Raw genomic sequence first — 23845 nt, 5'->3', positions numbered from 1 at the left:
TACAACACTGCATTAGCTTCAACTTCCTTGGCACTTAGACCATGTGCCTTCTATACAACAAAAGAACACACTATTAGCACCCAGAAAATAATCATAAAGATGACCCGCTGGTAGAAATGTAAACATTGTTACTAGGGGGATGATCCTGTCTGCTTATTCTTGACTGACTAAAAAGTCAAATGTTCAGAAAGATTAAACCACAGAGATCAAATTACTCCTGGTCTATCAATTATTCAGTCATTAACAATATAAATACTCAGGTGTGATGAAATCTGGTTTAAAGTCTGTCTTATTTTCTTCACTGGTTTTGACTTGTTTAAATAGTGTATAATAGTACACTATTTAAACTATTAAATAGTTTTAATAGTGTTAAGGGAGGTGCTATTTGGGAAATTGAGGGTACTGTATGTCTGTGTAGGAATAAAGAACCATAAAAAACGTGCGTCCTGGCTCCAAATGGCAATTTATAATACAAAATGAATCATGTGTAAAAGAAGAAAATTGATGTGTTAGATGGTAAATCTTTTTGCTGAACAATACAGTGAACTAAGTTAAGAAAATAACAGCGTGGTAAAGGGCTAGCAATACTTCTTTTTGGCTACCAAAAAATGTAAAGTTTAAATCTGGCTTTTGATTTTATCTCTAGGGAGCATCACCGTATCTGGTGATTGATATTTAGCAATATTTCAGTTTAGTCATTTTTACTGCTTTTTTGGGCTTAATTCTCTAAGCTGCTAAGTAACTTCCGTAATGGTAGAAATGGAAGGTACTCCAACCCTGATATCTCAGTGCCATAATGTACCATAACAGATGTATCAGAAACAGAGAGTTTTAATATTGCTTGTATGACTACACTTTAGAGCACAGTGGTGATTTAAATGAAATTGGATACACTTAAACTTGTAGTTTAAAGCCAATATAAGGCCATGTCTCTTGAAAGATTGGTGTTATATGGGCAAATGCTAATGGAATGCACAATCTCAGTAATCTAATTGTTTCTGCTAACAATTTCCACCCTAGCTAAAAATATCTAAGTGAATTCAATTACCTTTTGCTCAAAGAAATTATCAAAGTAAGTTCTGAAATACCTTTCCCAAAATTTAAAAGACTAATTAAGTGCATAATTTCAGTCCCCTCACAAGTGCAATAGCTAAATTCTAATTAGTAGCTATGAAAACAAAACAGAGACCTCTCTTTTCATCTTAATTATCACCAGAGTAAAAACATCCAAGCCAGAAGATGATAAAGAGCCAGATTCTGTAACATACTTAATCTGAATAATTCCACTAGATTCTATAGGATCCCTCCTGAAGGACACTGTTTTCTTTATGGCCAAATGAGCTGCAGCAAAGATTTCAGTTAAAACTCAGGAAGAAAAACCTCCAAAAAAAAAGTTTCCCAAATTTCCTCACTCTGAGAACTATAGGAAAATAGAACTAGATGACCCATGCAGTTCCTTCTGGTTCCATGATTCCATAATAACTTTTTTGTATAATAGTATTTATAGAATAGAGAGTGTTTTGTCATTTGTTTTGATATATATGAATCTCCATCATCTGAAGTATTTAAATAAGACTGAAAGTCTTTCTAAAGAGTAGGCTGTAGAGATGCAATAGCTATGTACTTGAGACAGGGATTATTAAGTAGAATCTTATGGCATAGGTTATAAAGTTGGTCACACTAGTTCTCATAATGATTCCTTTTGCCCTTGGAGTTTATAGACTCTTTTCCAAAAGGAGTTGTTATGTGTTGCTGTGAAATCTCTTAAAACTCTCACAAGACTAAGCTGTATTGTTGAAGTATGAAATGAACAAAATTGACAAAATGAACAATTTTAAACAATGTCATGCTATTTAGACTTTACACCTGTATAGTAAGCTATCTAACAGTTTGTTTGTATTATTTAAACAGAAATAATAGAATGACTGCAAATAAAGTTCTAAAGACTCAATGCCCAGTTTACAAATTAAGGCTTGTTGTAAAACAGATAAGGAATCTACAGTTTGGGCACAGACAGAAGCACAGCTCTGCATTGTAACTCAAAACACTTTACAGGAACTGCTCTGAATTACAATGATGCCCCGGATCAAACAGAAGTTCACTGCTGGTTTCAAGCCTGCAGCCAACAATGGTCCCCAACAATGGTCCCTCTCCCCTCCCAGCCTATCCCTGTTTTCAGAATGGGAGGGAGGGAAAGAGAGCAGAGGGACCCCTCCACTCCCTTTCCCCCCTCCCATTCTGAAAACAGCAACAGGCTGGGACGCAGCACAGACAGAAGTTACTGAAGATCAGGGAACCTGGTTGTCTCTGATTTAAAAAAAAAACCCAACTGATTAAATCCCTCTCCTGTCCCCATCCACATTTATCTATGAATAAAATGCCATATCAATCCAAATAATATATAGTAGTGTTTTGTTTTAAACATGGAAAAATGTGGATTTTGGGTTTCTTTTTTTAATCGGAATTTTGGATTTTATTTTAATCAGAGAAAACCAGGATCTCTGCAGTGAAGACACTATGTTTTGAAACATGTTAATCTGAACCCTCATACAATGAGGGTACATATTTTTGTGGGACCGGGCCCTTTTAAAGTGCTTTGCAGTCATGCACTTCTGTTTGGTCATGGGTGTAGAGTGCTTTCAGCGGTCAGGTTGGGTGAAAATTGTCACTTCTGTCTCTGCCCGTAGGCCCCTGCTACACATTATACTTAAGACATAACTAACGTTCCCATGGATCCCCATGGCTGGGAGCCTGGTTTAGCTGACAGGGCTCCCAGCCACAGGAGAACATGGTACACTCCCACATCTGGGAGCCACATCAGCTACTTGCCAGCACAGGGGTACCCCAGGATCATGATTCCAGGCTCCCCCTACACTGGCAATAAGGCACGATGGGATCTAATGCTCAATTCCACAGTCACGGCTCCTGCCATGCATATGTGGCATGGCAGGAAGTGTAATTGTGGATCATGCATCAAATATTGTTGCACCTTTACCTGCACGTCTGGCAGGGGTCTTATTTTCACAGATTCTTATCTGGTTTTCAATGAAGCATTGCTAAACTATTCTGAGCAACTGTATCAAAAATGCCATGCAGGTAAATAGATGGTAACCAAGCAACTAATGATAGCCAAACACATCCTTTTAAGTCTCTAGTTGCAGAAAAATACATACACACAACTGTACTGCATTATTTCTTTTTAAGATATAGGGTTCATGCTTGCCTCCAAGAGGAACCAGTGTTAAGCAGATATAGTTAGGAATGACATGAGAAGTGAATGCTATTAACCCAAATTATGGAGGGTTGAGGTGCAATGGACCAGGAGAGATCATGCCTGGGATGAACCAAGAGTAAGGAGTCATGTATGAAGTGGATGGGTGAACTCCATGACATGCTTTACTCCATGACTTAATTGAATTTGTATTTAATGTTGCTTTAGTTTGTAATATCCAGGTAGCCAGAGTGATTACTTCTTAGCTCCTAAGCGAACTTTAGTCTTGGAAAAGGGAGTATCACAGATCATAATGAAAAGGAAGACCTTCTATGCAGAGGCTTTAGTCTGAACAAGTTTCCTACCAAACTTCAGGTTTCACAACACCGGAGGATCATGCTCTTGATATAATACCTTTCCCTATCAAAATGATAAAAGGAGCTTTAGGCGAGACAGCCTTATCAAGCTATCCATGTCAGAGTTCTGTATCCTTCATTAGAGGAAGGTGCAACACAGACAAAATTGAATGATACATGCCAAATACTTTTTTTTTGTATCATTAGGTTTTTGAGGAACTCTTTATCCATTGAATATTTCTAGAGTCCTACCAACTTCACTGCGGTCTGGCCTAACTGTTACAGACTGAATTGCTTCAAAATTCTTTCTGCTGAAACACAATAATTCTCATGAATTATTTTTCCCTCATTCATCAGAAATGCTTCATGCTCAATTCTGAAATGTCACACATTGACCTAATTCTTATCTTTTACTTTTCTAAATATAAATGGTTTATTCCATTCTTCTTTCTAATGAGAAATTTTAAAGCAGATACATAAATGCATCAACAGAATCTTCTTTTACCAAAGTAACTGTCAATCAATTATAATGGAAACAAATATAGCTCCAGAGTTTGCCACCCTTCTTCATACTGAGTAGAAGGTTACTGTTACATGGAACTATTGTTGAGTAAGGGGAATAAGTGCTGCAGAAACTGGTTCCTAATAATTTGGGCAGAAATGATAAGAATGCTTCCAGTAAATTTGTGGGGCTGGGTCCTCTGCAGTTATCCTCTGTTAGAGCTATGGGAAATCACACCAGCAGAGAATCTGCCACATCTTTAAATGATGACTAAAAGCACTTTGTATCAATGTGTTGCTTTGGGAGTTAAGCTATATAGTGTAAACCTACTGCTCGGTTGCTTAAAGAGCCTAAGAAACAAAAATACACTTCCGGTTTCTCCAAGAACAGACTGACACAGAGCAATGGCTGTGGCACATACCTTACAGATGCCACATCTTGACTCAAAGCTCTACTATCAGTTCTGGAAAAACTTGGAAGTTTTGTGACCAGGAAGCACTGCATGTGTATATTCATGTGTGCGGCCTTGCTATTTTCCCTTTTTTGTGGTTGTGCTGATGTCAGTGAATGTAATGCAGCAAACAAAATTTCTGACCATATGGCTATTTCTTCATTGCACCATTCAAAAGCTTATCTTCCAGACTGTTTTCTCCATGTTGCCTGCTTTATAAAATATAAACACACGTGGAATGGGTAAGTGACAAAGTGTTTATCTCATAAACCATTTATTGTTTTTGACTCCTTTCTACATATTCCTTGGACCCTAGGTCCAGCAGTAAAGGGAACCAGGAGATTAATACTTTTGCAAAGGTCAGCTTTCAAGAATTTAACTATGGAAAGTCTTTCAGTTTGAAAGGAAACATGCCATGTAAAATAGCAATGGGTCTCCGGTCTCTTCAGTAACAAAGGCTGTCATGAAAAAATAGTCTTTAGGACTGTGAGAAACTTTAGTTCCTGATTCAATTTGGTGGACATGTGGCCTGATTCGGTGGCTGAATCTGAATCCAAATCAAATCAGGAGATCCTTTAATCTCTCTTAATCGAACTGGAACCCTCCAAATCAATTCAGAGAGATTCAGAAAATTTGACAATTCGGACATAAATGCAGCTTTAAATGTTTTTTCTACATACCTCAAGGTACCAGGCAGCTCATGAATGCTGTGATGGTGGGGCAGATGGAGCGTCCCACAGGAGTGTGTGGGGGGGTCCCCAGCGTGCTTGGCAGCAGCCCCAGAAGTAGACCAGAAGCGCTTCTAATCCACTTCCAGGTTCGCCGGGGAGGACCTGGGCCCCGCCCCCCCATGCTTTCCCAGCTCAGCGACTGGTACCTCCTGGGTCTGGGGGGGGACACCCAGGGTCCCCCCATGGCTGATTGCCAAGCTGGGAGGGGTACTTCTGGTCCACTTCTGGGTTCACTGCTGAGCATGCGGGGTGCCCCCACATTTCTGTGGGACACTGCATCTGCCCCAGCATTGCAGCATTCACAAGCCGTGCCTGGTACCTCAAGGTATGTAGAAAAAAAATTTTAAGCTGTGTCTATGGCCGAATCACTGATTCTCTAAATCAGCATCAAATCTTCAGATTTGGATTTGGCTGAATCGAATCGGGGACAGTGATCTGAATCAAGAAACTGAATCACTGTCCCTGATTTGGGCCGAATCTGAATCAAATATGGCCCATTTCGCACACCCCTAATAGTCTTGTGTTCACTCTTTCCATTGGCTTCTCATAAAGCATTGGGTGAAGGCCTGATCCTTATCATCAAGGATGGGACTGAAGATTCCTGAGGACTATAAGCAACAATTTCCATTATTTGCAAGGCCAAAAATCCTTTTTGCTGTAGGCTGTAGTTCTGTGGGCCTGTAAAATGGCTATAAAATGAATTAAGGAGTCAAGAGTCTCCTCAACACTTTATGCTCAGAGTGTGGTGCAGTATATAGATATATACACCACTTGCTCATCCTAATCCCTTGCAAACATCCCAGTAATACCAGTTGCTAGGAAGAACAAGCCAGATGCCATAGATACTAATCACATAATGTAATGCATAACCTGAAGGCAATGAGGAGTTTGGTAAAACAATTTATAAAGAACAAACTTTTGTTGACTGATATAATTTAATATTGTCAAAAAGAAAGCACGCTAGAAGGAATAACTTGACTACACATTGCTAGATTCTAAATTATCTGTGAGGTCAAAGACTGGGAATCACTGCAAACAACTCTGTGTAGTAGTGATTGAGAAAACAAGAAAATATTAGAATATATAAAGCTAATACTGATACTATTATAATAACATGATATAAAGTAACAGTCTGGTATCTCATGCAGTATATGACAACTTCTAAAAGTATGGGATATTGCACTTTGACTTAAAAGGCTGAGGCTATGTAACGAGGAGGCTTAATAACTCATGATCCTCCTCCTCCCCATCAAGAACATGATTTACTATAGTAATATAGCAATGACAAAAGTAGGAAGAAGTATTTTATTGTAGAAAGCAACAGTTCTTGGAAGTGAGAAAAGTAGAGAATCACAGAAAAGGAGAGCTGGAAGGATCCTCACAAGATCCAGCCCACTGCTCAAGACTATATCATTTTAGTCAAATGTTCATTTCACCTATTTTGAAAATTTCCAGGAATGGAAATTTCCAGTCTTTCTATGTAGCCTGTTCCACTGTTTAATAATGCTCATAGTGAGAAAGTTCTTCCTAATTGCCAACCTAAATTTTCTCTGCTACAGTTTGAGACCAGTGTTCCTAGTCTTGTTGCCTATGATCACAAAAAAGGCTATATCTAGTCTCTTCATATGCCCTCGCATATTTCAAGACTTATCAAATTTCCCCCAGTCATCTCTTCTCCAATTTGAATAATCCTAGTTCTTTCAGTCTTTCCTTACAAATCACTGTTTCTCAGATTAGTAATAATTTTTGCTGTTCTCCGTTAGGCTTTCTTATCTGTCTTCATTCTTGAAGTGTGGGACCCAATATTGGACCTACTACCCTAGGTGCTAAACATAGCAGAAGAATGACTTCCCTTGATTTGCAAGTAACACTCCTGTTAATACAACCCAGGATGCTGTTAGCTTTTTTCACAACAAGAGTACACTGTTGACTTATATTCAGTTTATAGTCCACAGTAACCCCAGGTCCTTTTCTGTAGTACTGCACCCTCGCCAGTCATTCCTCAGTTTGTATTTGCACTTGCAATTATTCTGTCACTGTTCCATCAATTGATTTCGGTCCATTTCTCTAGTTTACCCAGGTCATTCTAAATCCTAGCCCTACTCTCTAAAGTGTCTGCTACTCCACCCACCTTGGTGTCATCCACAAATTTGCTAAGCATGCACTTAATCCCATCCTCCAAATCATTAACAAAGATATTAAACAGCACCAGAACAGAACCTTAGGAGACCCCACTTCATACCTCATCCCCAACTACGCATTGATTCAATGATTCCATTATATCATGACACATTTCTGATTTCAGTGGATACAACGTAAATGTCAATAGCTATAGCAGGATACAACTAACACTGAATTCTATAGGTAGGCCCAAATCCTGGTATTTTTAATCATAAAATCTTATTAAAGATTTATCTTCTTGAGTGAAGATTATAGAACCTAATGAATCTGAGCCATAGGGACTATTGTACTCCAGTGCAATAATGCACAGTGTGTCTACACGAGACATTTACTGCAGAGTTGCCTACTTAGCTCCACAGTAAAATGTCAGCATCTACGTGTGAGCTCCTATTAGGGCAGAATAAACTAATAAACAGTGCCATAGGATAGTACTTGTCAACACAAGTACTATCCTATGGTGATGTTATTTAGTGTGACACAAGGCACACATAGATGCTGACCATGGCTAACTGGGGCATGAGAGTGCTTCAGTGCAGGGCTGCCTGCCAGTTAGCCCTGCACTGAAGCACCCTCATGCCCCAGCCAGCCCTTCTGAACTTCACTGAGCCAGGTCAGAGCAGCCCTAGGCTGTCAGGCTGGCCTCCAGGGCTCTCTGCCAGTCATTCCTGCTCCAGCCTAGCTCAACATGCTATGGACCCAGGCACAGATGTAAATGTGGCATCCAGGAACAATAAACTCCAGTGCAAATTGCACTGGAGTTTATTCAGCCACCCTAACAGCATGTGTAGACATGCCTAGAGATTTCAAAACTGAGCATAGCCCATGCAAACTGAGGATGAAAGCATTCTCAGTTCTATATGGAACACCTTATATAGAAGATTAGGCAACTTGAAAGTTTGGTCATGTTTGGAAAGAACTGCAAAACCATCTTCAAAAAGACTTTTCTTTATCATAGAATCATAGAAAATTAGGGTTGGAAGGGACCTCGAAACATCATCTAGTAGGACCATCCCCAACTAGGTCAAAGTAGGACCATCCCCAACTATATTATCCCAGCCAAGAAAAAGGGCTGCATTGGCCAGGAATCAAACCCGAGCTTCTCGCATAGCAGGCGAGAATTCTACCACTGAATCACCAAGGTAAAAATAGAAGGATAACCAAGATCCCTGGTACTCCAGGCCTTCTGCCCCACTGTACTACCGGGATGTTCTGATTTCAACTGAAGCCCTGCCAGAGCTGGGACCCAGGCTCCTGAGGCACAGGCAAAAAGGAGCTGGCATGGGAAAAGCCAAAGCAACAAGGACAGGATTTGAACACATGCCTACAATCAACAACAGAGTAGCAAACCAGCGTCTTCACCACTCAGCCACATTGCTTCTCAAAGCTGAACTGCGGCAACTCTGGCCAATGGCACTCACATCCAAGTTGATATTCTAATACAGGACTCCTTTTTATACAGGTCTTGTTCTTGGACCTCCTGAAACTAAGAAGCCAAGCAGCCACAAAACACCACCCAGAGAAAAAAATACTACTCCATGCAAAGTTTGATCCTGAAAAGGGAGAAGACCAGAGACTCTAAATACTCCATAGGAGGAGCTTCACAACTACTGTCAATATTACATGGATGGCATTTAGATACTAAGACAATGGACAAAGGTACAAAACCCTAAGATGGATAGACAACAGATTTTTCTCTTCCCATGGCTTTTATATTCATTCTCTTGCTAGTTCAGACCTCTAAGGAACTCATCATTTCATATTAACATTTATGCTTCTTCAGTTGCAGTTGCTAATGGATGGAGTCCTATTCGGGTTTAAATATCAGCAAATGCATTAATATAGATTTCATATTGAAATAGACATATTAGCTATCGTAAGATGAAGTAAGTATTGTAAATGAACATAGTGAAGACTTAAATGCATGCAGTAATATTAGATGCAGTTTATAATGAAATGGATATCAACTAAACAACCGGTCCTTGAAAAAATGCATCACCTACTGTCAGATAAAGTGCCTTCATTGTATTTTATATGAATTTGGACATTATTTCCTTTCCAAAATGGCCATTTGTTGGTGGGCCAACTGTTCTCCTTTCATTACAACTGAAATGAAATGGGCATAAAACTGATGCAGCATTACTGATTTCAATGCAACTACCTTGATTTACTCTGGCTTAGAAACAGGCTATGGAATCTTAGGGATGAGGAGCTGTTTTACTACATGTTTAACATATAGTCTTCTCACCCTGCACCTGGTTACTGGTCATGTACCTACCACCAAATTCAGATTTGGGTACATAGATGAGAGAACATACATTATAGGTGGTGTGGGGGCCCAAAGATTTAACAGTCGGTAGAATGTCTATACTGTTTCAGCTTTATTGTGATTTCTCAATGGAATTGATTGCTGGTCCGCACCCTTAGCAAATCCACCCTGCAGCTCTGCAACTCTTTGCCAGTCTTTCCAGTAATACCATGACTAACCCCCCCCCCCCAGGCACAGCGTCCTGGCCACTGAAGCAGGCATGGTCTGTGAAAACAAACCCAACCATGCCAAAAAAGACATGACACATGTATTATATGAAGAAAAAATCTCCCCCTTGCCTGAACTGTGCCTGAGGGCCCCTACCTGAGAAAAAATCTCCCCCTTTGCAAACATGGCTGGGCCTTCCCTCCCACCCAACCCTGCTGCGTGGGACATGGTCAATAAAAGTAAAAGGGGTGCAGGATGCCTCTCTCTCTCCACCCCTCTCCCCCACCCACCCACCTGGGGGCCCCATCCATCTCACCCTAAGTTTTGTGCCCAGCAAAGATTTCAAAGGTACAATGCAATGGAGGCTAGCATGACCTGAGGAGACCCCTCCCTAACTAAGCTTTGTGGGTTGGTGGGTTTTTCTTTCTTGTAAGAAAATGCTGGCAGCAGACTAGCACTGGCCAAGCATTTGACCTCCCTCCATCTGATAGGAGTCCACCCTGCAACTTTCCAGTAATGCCATGACTATAAAAGTTGTGGGGTCATCAGTAAGCAGGAAGGGCCAGTATCCAGGCTGGCTGGCTGCCTGCCTCCCTCCATCCCTCCCACCATGCAGCCCTCCATCCATCCATATCTATTACAGAAGGGACATGGGAGCATCATTGTGAACTGATGTTTTATCCTATGCATGGCTGTAGTGTAAAACTGTTTTAGCTTTATTGTGATTTCTCAATGGAATTGATTGGAATTCAATTTACTGTGAAAAAAAATAAAGATGAGGAACAAAAAATTCTGATTTGTACTTGCTCTTGTTTGATTTCATGGACCTGGGAGGTGGGGGGAGCGGGGGGTTGGGAGGGGAGCGAGCGGGTGGGCTGGGGGTTTATAGGCTGCCAGGAGAGAGGAGTGAGTGCAGTTGCTTCCAGGATGACACAAACAGGGCCCATATTTCAGATTGGTTGGCCTCCCCTCCAGACACCTCTCAATAATATGTCTGGGGATAGCCAAATGATGCAAAACATCTGGATAATCAGACACATGCATCCGGCTATGCATCCAGAGACAGAGTACCTCTGGATGTGCAAATACCAAAAATGCACTGTAGATGGCCCAAAAGGCCAGGTCAGCAGGAAAAAAGAGAATATGTCCAGACCTAGGACTAAGCAGGCCAGCTATTGCAATGCTTACACAATGCTCTATGCAGCACAAGCATTTATTGCATGGACAAAGCACCCATGAGAAACTGTTCAGACATGGCCATGACTCTTCAACCTCCAACCTCTGCTCGACTCCTTCTCCTTCTCTGGAAGTGCAAACCTGACTCCGACTACTTCCCCTGCAAACATCTGCCTGCACACTTGAAATTACCATGCTCTCTCCAGGGGGGTAGTGGGTTGAAGTGGGCAGGGTGGGGGCTATCTGCAAACCCTCTGAAAAGTGCTGCATGCAGGATTTTTGTAAAGCAAATATTGCATTGCAATGAAAGCATTGGAAAAAAAAAATGTTTTGCAGCACTCCTCCCATAACTGTACATCCTGCCTACAAAGAAGATGCTTTTGAGCTGCAGCAGCAGGCATTAACCCCACCCCCATACCCCCTCGGTGACCATATGCATTGTAATGCATTTTAAAGACTTTATAAAGACTTGCTAAAGGCTAAATGGCTGAGTGGGGTGTTTAGTCTTCCTTATAAGACATATCTGATTGGACTGCACCCTAGATACCACTTAACAAGTGCTAGCAACTCTTCACCCTACAACTCTTTTCAAGTCTTTCAAGTAATGTAATGCCATGACTAACCCCGGCTTTAGGCACAGTACCCCTGCCACTGAGGCGGGTGCAGTCTACAAAAACAAACCCAATCATCATCCCAAAGAAAAAATGACACATCTATTATTGAATAGAACAAAAATACTGAAATGAAAATGAATAGCAAAAATAACTATGTACAAATTGACAATATAAAAATACAATACATAAAAAATAAATACAAAATTTAACAAAAATAAAAATTTAAATAAAAATGGTTATTTTCAGAATATTTTGGAGACAGCCAGTCAGTTCCCTCCTCACTGGCCTGTGGGCTCATTCCCGGTGAGTTCTGTTGATGAAAGTTTTCTGTAAGGAGGGAGGAAAAGAGAAGAGGAGGGAGGCTTGGCAAACAGTTGAAAAAATGGACTTTTGCCAACCTGCCCCCCCCCCCCAGCTTCCCCAACACACACAGAGGTTCAGTGGGATATATTACCTAAATATCACCGGGAACGCTGCATACCCCAGCTGCCGAGTCTGGCAGGCAGCACTTTGAGCTCATGGCTCTGGAATGGAATGCAAGTTCAGGTTGCAATATTGCAGGAAGTCATGTAACAACTCACTCCCTCCAAAGTTTCAAACTAGTTGCAGAAAACTTACTGTTCTGCTGATATTGTTGGAGCTGTCGGGAGCCATGGCCACTGCACTGGCAGTCAATGGGGTGTGAAGGGGTCACAGCAGATGGAGGGTACTGGGGTGGTGGGGGGGAGGCTGGAGGACAGGAGGGTACACGGGTGGTGGGGGTACAACATAGACAATAGGTGGGGGGGAACAATTAAGAGGGGGTAGAAAATTATATCCCCCCATTATTTTTAAAGTAATAACATTTTAAAGTAATAAAAAGGGCAAACAAATAAACAACAGACACGTCCCAACATGACCTGACTACAGAGGAGGGAGGGGTGAAGAGTGAGAAGTGAAAGAGGGTAAAAAAAAGACCTCACACAGCACCACCTACTGGTTAGAAGCTGGAACACAGCAGCCCCTTGTGGTGACGGGGGTTAATTACAAGTCTTTGGGGTCTCTGGCTGTTTGCATGAACAAAATCCACACTTGGAGTGGTGTAACACGAAAGCACCACAAATTAACACATCTGTGAGTAGTGTTAGTTTAAGGTGCTAAATGGACTTTAAAATGGCAGGAAATCCCACGTAATGCAAACACAAACACAGTTGCATTGATGTAAGTGGGAAATTTTGTTTAATCTACACACTCCCTTAATCTACAGTATAACCAATATCAACCTCAGGCAGAGGTATAATCTCATTATATTGCTCCATATTATTGAGTTTAAAGTGTCAAGCCAATACCAATAAGAATGAACTCATTCATACAATCTAGTACAAATCTGAGTTAGTTAACTGGTATCATGCAACATTTCTTGAAATACCCTAGTTTCCACTGTTCTTAGAATGGAAGCTATTTATGTGGCTCCTGCATAGTACAACCATGAAGCATTGAATGGATAAACCTAAGCCAAAAAGGAATCAGATGTGTTCTATCTCATTTCAAAAGGATGTATCCCATTGTGGATACGTTTGTATGATTCTTACTGCTTCCCACATCCTCTGTATTCTTTTGGGTATAAAGTGCAGAGCAAGATGTACAAATGGGAAAATTTAATCTTCTAACTACTGTAACGCACTGCATATTGCCTTTCTCAAGTCAAACTCCCTAATTACTTCAAACAAACATTAAAAGGAAGAATAATAATGATAACAACAATTGGCACAGTTATAATTCAGATCTTAATTTGTGATAAGTTGTGATTTTCACATGAAAAGCTAGATAGTTAGTGATAGTAAGTTAGCTAGTTAATAAGTAAGCTATTTCATGCCCAACAAGTCATTACAACTCTAGTAGCAAAATTAACCCCTCTTAAGTGACCACTGTCTGCCTTTAATTTATACCTGAATTTTCCATGAGTATCCAGGTGATTGTGTATCTACTGAATGGAGGAGAGGACTATGCCTGCTTTTTACCATGAGCTAAACTCATCTGGAAGCTCCATTCACATTTAAACAGGAATGCAACAGCCCTGCCTATCTGTAACTTGCAGTGTTATTTAATGATAACTGTTTAATACTGTTTACTAAAGTAGCTATTGCTAATGGCTTCTATTGCAGTTGAAGAAGAGGTGGGACAAGAGTACTCAGCCATCTGTGTTGAATGACTGTGCATTGCTATCATATACAACATACAGCAAATCAGAAGAGAAATAAGAGTGAAAGAGAGGAGCTGGAAAAAGAAATACGTGAGCGAGAAACTCTTACTAATCATTTTCAGGTCTCAGGGAACCTGGCTCATCACTGCAGTTTTATGCTGAATTGAGTATACCAGCACAGAAGTGGAGTAACATTGTGGTGAATCAGACCGCTCCTCTCTTTCAGCGCTGAAGTCATCAGCCATCCCACCCTAAGTCAGGAATCTGTCATCTGAAATGTTCAACACATGCACCTGCCGCATTACATGTAATTTTCATTGCTCACATGTGCAATTATTTCCATTTGAATTAGCTCTGGCTCATCCTCACATGCTTTGCAGAACCCTGAAATTTCCTATCCACTGTGGAAATATTTGAGTCATTCTTACTGCCTCCCACATCCTCTTTCAGGTATAAAGTGCAGAGCAAGATGTACAAATGGGAATATTTATCTTTTAACAACAGTAACTCAGTGCATAGTGCTGTCTCACAAGGCAAAATTCCTAATTACTGCATCAAATATTAAAAGTATAATAATTATAATAATTATTACTAGAATTATAAGTCAGATCTTAGTTCATGACAAGTTGGGATTCTCAGGGCCAAATTCATCCCGGGTACAGGTGATGCAAACAGGATAAAGTCAATGGTGTTATGTCTGCTTATATTGCAGCTGAATTTGGCTCATTTTCTTGTTCAAGAAAATAGTCTGCCTAAGCATAAAACAATTAGCCTTGGCAATCATTTGCACATGTTATTGTTTATTACAGGTGACTTGCACCTTCCTGTTTTCTCTCTCTGTACTGCTTCAGGTCAACCACCGTACAAAAAAGCAGGTTTTGGCTTCCCACTTGTTCAATTGCCTGCCTTGCTTCTTTTGATCCTTCCTTACATGCTATGGTCAAATTCTCTCCTGTGTAAATTAGCACCGATCCACTGATATAAAAGCAGCAGAAGACTTTCCATGGCTGTTGTGTAGCCTTGCTTAAAATACTTCCCTGAGGCTACTCTAACTTTTGGAAGAAAAGCCACCCCTCTCCACCCCCTCCCTTGGCTTTGCCCTGCTACAACAGTTGAAGATATAGCTCATTAATTTCCATCTGGTAGAATTAAATTGCTGAACTAGGAAAAAATATTGCATAGTCTTGGATAGGCACTATGGTCCTTGGGAATGGGGACAGAACTGGGAGTCAGAAGACTTGATGCACTGTTCCCAAACCTGACAGTGATTTACAGCATCAGTCATTTAACCTAGGTTGTCTCATCACCTTATATTGCAGGGTCTGTAATGCAGCGACCATCTCTTACATGTCTGAGCATTGTTTGTATTTGGGAGCCTTAAATTTAGTTGGGACTACTGAGCACTACCATAATACCAAGATGGTATAATAATAATAGTTAATAGTAGTAAGATCCAAAGTTTGTTTTCATTAATAGACTTCTGGTTCAAAGTATAATTCCAAAGTTATCTTAGTTAAAAGGGGAAAAACTAAATTAAAACATATGGATAGCTAGAAGAGGAAATATCATATCACTTATCATCCTTACAGTCTGTTTCCCTTCCTGAAGAAGATACACAAAACAACTTTCAGAAGGTCAGAACATACTGAAGATATTTATCAACAAAAGCAATTGCCACTAACTGCATTTCAGGGTGCTAGACAAAGCTTATTGTTATACCACTGTCATGGTTACTGGAGAGAGGTGGAGGAGAGGCTGTTCTGCTGTTTACTGGATCAATGGTTATGTTGCCAGGCACTGCAAAGAAGCATCCTTGCTGATGTGTGTGCGTGCGCTAGTGGCATCCGTCAGAAGTCAAACAGAAATAAGGGAATTATGTAAAGCAGACATATGAGGGATTGAAAACACCTAGCACTGCAAAATTTCATATAGCTGAGATATTTATTTGCTGGAAAAATGTACTAAGCGGTATGGCAATATTAATACATCACCACAGCAAGACACTGCTGAGAAAGGCAACTGGTATCTTGCATGCAGTTCATATTTAAAGTTCAAAGCTGAATGCTGAAATCAAAAACAATTCATTTTGTAACAGGAACTCTCTTAAACAATATTTTTGCATGATAAGAAGCAGATGGCATCATTTATTCACCCATGCCCCCAAGCCAATAATTCTAACCTGGTACAAAGATATACCCCAAATAGTGCATAGACCTGTATGCAGGAACCCTACCTACATGTACAAGGGAAACCATTAACAGGAAGAAAACCGAGCAACTGAAAGAATCAAAATGAATATTCTCATACTGACTCCCTTTTTCAAAAGTTTGAAACACAGCTTTGCATCATTTGAAAATATTTAGCAGCATCTAATAGAGCAGGCAAAAATGTAATGTGATTAAGATACCAGCAAATGTTGGGAGTCTACTTACTGGGGAAAAAAAAAACCCCAGCAACTGATGTGCAAGGTAACAGTTATACAGAATCTTTTTCTGACATTCTCACAGTTACAGCAGTTTAAATGTCACAGTACAGAAAAGATAATGCATATTGATAGTATGGGCTCCTTGAGGGAAGAGGCTGTTACATATGCTAAAGAAAAAAAAAATCAGGTGGGGTGAACAAATCAAGAACAATAAATCAGACTAAGGCAATAAAAAGGCTAAACTATCATCAAAGAGCAGTTCAATTGCTGCTCATGTGTTTATTTATGGATTTTGGATGAAGCCTGTTTAAAATCAACAAGTCATTGTGAACTGCATTGTTCTTAATATTCAGGTGAAGTCAACTGAGTGCTAATTAACACTTAACCAGCTGAACTGAGGTAACATGCACATAATGATTAACATGGCTTTGCAAACCAGAAGCTCCAAACAAATTCAATAGGCACCAGAATCAAAGAATCATTCCCAAACTGCAAAATGCACTACACCCACTGGTTTTTGAAAGTGCTGATCAATGTCTCCTACCTTAGATGGTTTCCTTTTGCAAGAGCTAATGTTGATTTACTTGGATATATCTTTTCCCAACAGTTTTTGCTCTCTTCTCTTGCGGTACGGAAAACTTGGCTTTTGCTAGCAGTTTGTAACTGAAGATTAATTCTGACACTTCAATCCTTCTGCTGTTCTTGTCAGCCATTCAGAGACTGTCCATTCTATAGGAAATACCTTACTTACATATAGAAGGAATCTTTTTTGGTTCTATTATTGCATGGTTCGGAATTAACGTCTGTATTACAAGCTGTTCAAGTACCTTTTACACATCACTGGGTTTTGTTGTTAGTGAAACAGCAGGATAATAGACATTTCAGAATAAACCATTATTCCACACTGCAGGCACACATTTATACACCCTGCTGCAAAGAATTAGTCTCGTCTCTTTGCTAAACTAGGATTTCCGAAAAGGGGAAAGCAATTGATTTACAAAGTAGACCTGACTGCAAACTAAAACATCATAACCTCAGAGCAAAGCAACAAGCAAATCACCAAACTAGGGGATCTTTTCCCTTTACCAGATAAAATATTCAATTTTAATGCTTAATTACTTTCTGCAGCTGAAAACATCCCCTGTTTCATCATCATTGAGAACCCCACATATCTCTTCTCTCCTTTTGCAAAACATGCCTCTAATTTCTGGAAGCATTACAGATTCTGTGTTTCTACACATTGAGAAACAAATATTTAATTATACCTGTGTCATACACAGCTCATACTATATATTTTAGGAAAGAAGTTGCAGCAAATGGACACATGTAAGCTGTAGCAAATGACTCTGTAATTTTACCAGCTCTGCAGGCATGGTAGAGCGCTATGGCTAGGGACAGGCATTACACACAAACCGGTTTAAGTGATCAGAAGCTGACTTAAACCTGTAACACAACAGACATTCAGTGCGTGTAAAACAGATTCAAAATAGCCAAAACCGGTTTGAGGTAAACCTGGTTGAATGTAGTATAAGGCTTAACTGATTTGGGTCAAACTGGTTTATGCAATGTCTGTCCCCATCCCCTTCCTGGTTTAAGTTAAACCAGAGTCCCCCAGCATTTCAAATGCAGCAGCTGGGGTCTGGGCCCTCCGCTCCCTAGCCAGAGCTCCCACAGAGACTGCAGACACAGCAGGGTCTGCCTGGCTTCCCTCTGCCTGCTCCCCCCGGATGCTCATTGCTCAAGCAGGGATCCCCCTCCTCCCTCCCACAGTATGGACCCCAGCCTCACAGACCCTAGGCATGTGGTATGCTAGCTAATGCTGGGGGTGGTGTGTGTGTGTGTGTGTGTGTGTGTATTTCCAATTTCACTGGGACACAGACAGAACAGTGACCACTTAGGGCTTTTTGGAGCTAATCAACAGGTCAGCTGGTAATGTCCCTCCATTTCTTCCTTGGAAAAAGCTGTTTAAGAAGAGCTTGAAGAAGAGAGGCTTTTGTTTTGTTGATGAGCTGATAAATGCTGTGTTATCAGCCCTCTGCTGGCTCCCTTGCCTGTCAGGTTTGCAGACAGTATGAAGAAGCAGGGAGAGAGATTGAAAAACTCAGTATCATCAACAGGTGCGTGCACTGCCCCCCAACTTGCCTCAGAGTGCTAGCTGGGGGCAGGGGGCTAGCAACACTTCTGCTCCTTGAGCAGTGAGTAGGAAAAAGCCTGGGATGGTACAGGCAGGGTAGGAGTTTACACTCTCCCTAATCACAGCACCCTGCCGGTGTCTGGCCACACCCTGCCTCAGGTTGAAAGGAAGGGAGGGCTGCTCTAGTTCCCCCACCTTCTAGCCTGAGCCACTGCAGGCATGTGCCTGAATTTCCTCAGTCCAGAGAGAATGTCTGTGCAGCTGCAAACCAGTTCAACCTAGATCAGACTAACCTGCAAAGATTACATCAATTCAGGCTCGAGCTTTTTGAATGTCTGTCCCTAGCCCAACTGCATAGTTGTAGCAAATTGTAGACAGCGGTCTAGGGCAGAGTTAGAAAAATGACCCTTTGCTTAGAAAGAGAGGAAACAAATCAGGATGATGAATTAACAGGCTCAGAGGGACTCTTGTAACTGCATCCCCATAAAAGTGTTTAACCTATATGTTTCTGCATCTCTGATTCCCTGAAGGTTTCTGTATCTCTGATGCAATTAGTTTATAAGGTGCACTTTTACCCTGCCTTCTGCCTGTAGGCTTCTTTTCAGATTAACAACAAATAAATCCACATGTAGTATTACATCTACACCACCGCTGGTGTCTAAAGAACATATATGACTGTAGTGTCCAATCACCTCACAGTCTTAAATATATTTACCCTCTCAGTGACACTGAGGTAGGAAAGAACAACTGTGGGAAAGAGACAAAGTATCTCGATCAAGGTAACACAGGAAGTCTCTGGTAGGGCAGAGGACCTGAATTCTGGTTTCCCTAGTACAAGGCTATTGGCCAAACAACTGACTTACTTCCTCTCTCTTATGGGCTACTGCCAATCAGGGATATGAGACAAAGCAAACATCCCTTCACTGTAAGGTAATTAAATCTATTGCTCCACTGTGATGTTTGTGAAACAGGATAGCTTAATCATCTTTTCAGTTAGAACTGTCCTTTGGGATGCCAGGTCTCTGTAAACACTGGCCCTCAATACCACCATTTCTCCAGAATATTTATATGCATCTGTTTCTAAAGACATTGAGTATGCTGGAGGTAGCTTGCTATGCAATGCTGAGGAGAATCATGGTTAGCCCCATTTGTTCCAGTAAATTCTGGCCCTCTTCTGGCTGGTGGATTGCTGCCTTTGACATACGGTAGTTAGTATGGATTGGAAGACCAAAATGAGAAATTTATGTCTTGAATGTTATAAGAGACAAAAAGCAATTTCATGGGGAAAGGTAAAGATTTCTTATTTGTCTTAACTAGAATGTCTGTCTTTTGAATTCTGTTATACAGCATCCATATGGCCATCATCTGTTTTACCTTAGTGTAAACAGAAGTAATCTTGTATTGAGAATTAAATTCTTGTAGGATTATGAGAAATAGTTGTTTAGAAATGAAAGTTTATAAACCTATTTTATATTTAGAAATATGAAGATCTTACATGTATTTTATATGGGTTAAAGTTAACTTAATTAGATATGGCACTACATAGGAGATTATTAGTTCAATCACAAAAGATCACGATTAGTGCAGGAACTGTAAAGTGGATAAGGAATTGCCTAAAAGGGTGATAATGGGGAACTATTATGTTGGAAGAAGGTTACTAATACTGATCCTCAAGGATCAGTATTGGGACCATTTTATTATTTTCAATAATGAACTTGGTAGAAAAAATACAAGTCTTCAAAAATTTGCTGAATGCTCAAAGTTGGGAGACATTGTCAAAAAGGCAAAGAACTGAATCTTTAAACATGGAGAAATGAATGACTTTGAGGGACTGGAGTAACACAAATGGGATGCTATTTAATGGTATGTAAAGATCAGTAACAAAATAATTTCTTTCATAATGTGGGAACCTGTTAAAAATAACAGAAGAGAAGAAACACCCAGGTATATTAGTGATCATATTTCTAGGATTTGTTATAAGGAGAGATATGGGAGTATTAACATCATTATGCAAGATATTGGTGAGACGTCATCTAGACAACTGTGTACAACTCTGGTCATTCAATTAAGAAAGATTAGTTCAAACCAAAACATGGGCAGATGATCTACTAGGACTCTTAGGAAAATTAAGAGCCTGTTTCATGAAAGTAGACTTGCAAACCTGGTCTACTTTAACCTAGCAACCCAGGCTAAGAGAATGATTGCTCTCTATCCATGAATCATGGAGAAAAACAGAAGAAAGGAAGAAGTGGTACTTAATGAAAAACACTGTCCCAAGAAAGTGAGTCTAAACTAGCAATGAATAAATTTAGGCTGGAATTCTGATTGTTAGTGACCCTCTTCTGAGGCATGATATTCTAAGACTGACTTCCACTTGAGACAAAAAATCTCATTAGCATTATCAGTTTATAAAAGGAACTATATGATAATGCAAGAAGTATGGGGAACTATCAGGAAGAATTGGAGGTCCTAGCACAGTACAGAAGTACAATGTAATTGGAACTATGGAGATGTGATGGGATAATACACATGACTGGAGTATGGTCATGGATGGATATAGCTTGTCCCATGCTGTTCAACATCGTTATGAATGATTTAGATGAGGATGTGGAAAGCACGCTGGCCAAGTTTGCAGATGATACTAAGTTATGGGGAAAAGTGGTCATGCTAGGGGATAGGATGCAGATCCGAACAGACCTGGACAGGCTGGAAAGGTGGGAGGAGGGCAACCAGATACAGTTCAATAAGGATCAATGCAGAGTGCTTCATCTGGGGAAAAGTAACCAGCAACATAAATACAGGTTAGGAGGAGATGTCCTGGCCAGCATGATGGCTGAAAGGGACGTTGGGGTTATGGTTGATCACAGGATGAACATAAACCACCACTGCGATGCTGTAGTCAATTAGCCGATGCATCGCGAGTGAGGCTAAGGAAGTGATACTTCCTCTCTACTCAGTGCTGGTGAGACCCCTGTTAGAGTACTATGTCCAGTTCTGGGGACTACCCTTCAAAAAAGACACAGAGAAACTTGAAAGGGTCCAGAGAAGGACCAGAAGAATGATTAAAGGCCTGGAGGACAAACCTTATGAGGAAAGACTAAGGGATCTGGGACTGTTCAGCCTGGGGAAGAGAAGACTGAGGGGGAACTTCGTGGCCATCTATAAGTATGTAAGGGATGAATATCAGGAGCTGGGAGAAAAGCTGTTCGCTAGGGCACCCCAGGGGAGGACATGGTGCAAGGGCCATAAAGTATTAGAGGATGGTTTTAGGTTGGATGTAAGGAAGAACTTATTTATGGTAAGGGTGACCAGAATCTGGAATAGACTTCCCAAGGAGGTGGTGCAGTCCCCAACCTTGGAAGTCTTCAAGAGAAGACTGGACAGGCACCTTGCTGGGATCATTAGATCTCAGCAGTATTCCTGCCCAGAGGTCCCTTCCAGCCCTTTATTTCTATGATTCCATGATAGGCAGGGGAAAAAAGGAGGAGGTGTTGTACCATGTGTTCAGAGGTAATGTAACATGTGTTCAGAGGTACAGTATGAAGTCAAAGATAGGCTTGTTGAAAGCTTCTGGGTAAAGTTGAGAGGGGAGAGTAGCAGCAGGAATTTAATGGTAGGCATTTGTTACATGCCTCCAAACCAGAAAGAGGAGATAGTCAAAGCCACCTTTAAACAACTGATGGAAGCTTCAAAATCACAGGACTTGGTTCTCATGGGGGACTTCAATTATTGGCATATCTGCTGGGAAGGAAACACAGAAGTACACAATCAGTGCCCCAGCAAATTCCTGGAGTGTGTCAGGGATAACTTTTTGATACAAATGGTAGAAAAGCCAACTGGGGGAAATTCTTCTTGACTTATCATAGAATTATAGAAAGTTAGGGTTGGAAGGGACCTCAGGAGGTCATCTAGTCCAACCCCTGCTCGAAGCAGGACCAGCCCTAACTAGATCATCCCAGCCAAAGCTTTGTCTAGCTGGGTTTTGAAAACCCCTAAGGACGGAGCTTCTACCTCCTCTCTGGGTAACCTGTCCCAGTGCTTTACTACCCTTCTAGTGAGAAAATTCTTCCTAACATCTAACCTAAACACCCATTGCTGCAACTTGAGACCATTGCTCTTTGTTCTGTCATCTGCTACCACTGAGAACAGTCTAGCTCCATCCTCTTTTGAACGTGTCCTCTGGTAGTTGAAGACTGCTATCATGAATGCCACATGCTCCTGGAGGCTGGGGGCAGGGCACAGTGAGCTCCCCAGGCATCAACATCAGCTGCGGGAGCATGGCAGCAGCAAGCAGCGAGTGGCGAGCTCCCACAGGCAGCCGCAGTGGTGGGTGGGTGGGAGATGGTGAGCGCCAACCAGTGGTCAGTGATCACCTGCAGACACTGCCAGTAGCATCAGCATCAGCCAGTGGTGATCAGGGACCTCCTGCAGATGCTGCCGGAGGGGGGGGGGGGAGGCAGTGGTGACTGCCTGCAGGCACCACTGGTAGCTTTTTGCAGGGGGTGCACCGCCAAGCTCAGGAGGTACACATGTATCTGCGTCCACCCCCTACATGTTGCCAATGACTCCTATTAAGTCTCCTCTCAGTTTCTTCTTCTCTAAATTAAATAAGCCCAGTTCCCCCAGCCGCTCCTCATAAGTACTGGTGCATGAGCTTGTTTTGTTCTCAGTGCAGGACTTTGCACTTGTCCTTTTTGAATCTCATGAGATTCCTTTTGGCACAATCTTCCAATTGGTCTAGGTCCCTCTGAGTCCTAGCCCTACCCTCTAGCATATCTACTACTTCTCCAGCTTGGTGTCATCTGCAAACCTGCTGAGGGTGCACTCTATGCCATCTTCCAGGTAATTGATGAAGACATTAAACAAAACTGGCCCCAGGACTAACCCCTGGGGGACTCCACTTGATATCGCCTGCCCACTAGGCATCAAACCATTGATTACTACTCTCTGAGCCTGATGCTCCAGCCAGCTTTCTATCCACCTTATAGTCCATTCATCCAGCCCATACTTCCTTAGCTTGCTTGCAAGAATGTTGTGGGAAACCAGATCAAAAGCCTTGCTAAAATCAATGTACACCACATCCACCAGTGTCCCCACATTCACAGAGCCAGTCACCTCATCATAGAAGACAATCAGGTTGGTCAGACATGGCTTGCCCTTGGTGAATCCATGCTAACTGTTCCTAATCACCCTTTTCTCCTCCAAGTGCTTACAAATGAATTCCTTGCAGATTTGTTTCATGATTTTTTCAGGGTCTGAGGTGAGGCTTGTTCCTCACAAACAGGGAGGAATTGGTTGAGAATAGGAAGGTGGAAGGTAACTTGAGTGACTGTGACCACGAAATGATACAGTTCAAGATACTAAGGCAAGGAAGGAAGGAATTCCCAAGGTAAAAAAAAAACCAACCCA

At 41.3% G+C, this 23845-nt stretch overlaps 1 protein-coding gene across 8 annotated transcripts in view; it reads right to left on the bottom strand.

Moving 5' to 3' along the window:
* Positions 1-23845, bottom strand: part of ABLIM2 (actin binding LIM protein family member 2) — a 288079-nt gene that overhangs the window by 107265 nt on the left and 156969 nt on the right. The window contains exon 1 of one of the 8 annotated variants that reach the window (XM_019479310.2): positions 16847-17216. The exons of the other annotated variants lie outside the window; for them this stretch is intronic. The gene's annotated coding sequence lies outside the window, so the exon portion shown is untranslated. Of the gene's footprint in view, positions 1-16846; positions 17217-23845 lie in introns of those variants that run through there. 8 annotated transcript variants of the gene reach the window in all.

The sequence above is a fragment of the Alligator mississippiensis genome, chromosome 2 (assembly GCF_030867095.1).
Source record: "Alligator mississippiensis isolate rAllMis1 chromosome 2, rAllMis1, whole genome shotgun sequence".
Classification (NCBI taxonomy): Eukaryota; Metazoa; Chordata; order Crocodylia; family Alligatoridae; genus Alligator; species Alligator mississippiensis.
Note: the sequence above shows the minus strand (reverse complement) of the source record. Positions and strands in the feature narration are given on the sequence as shown.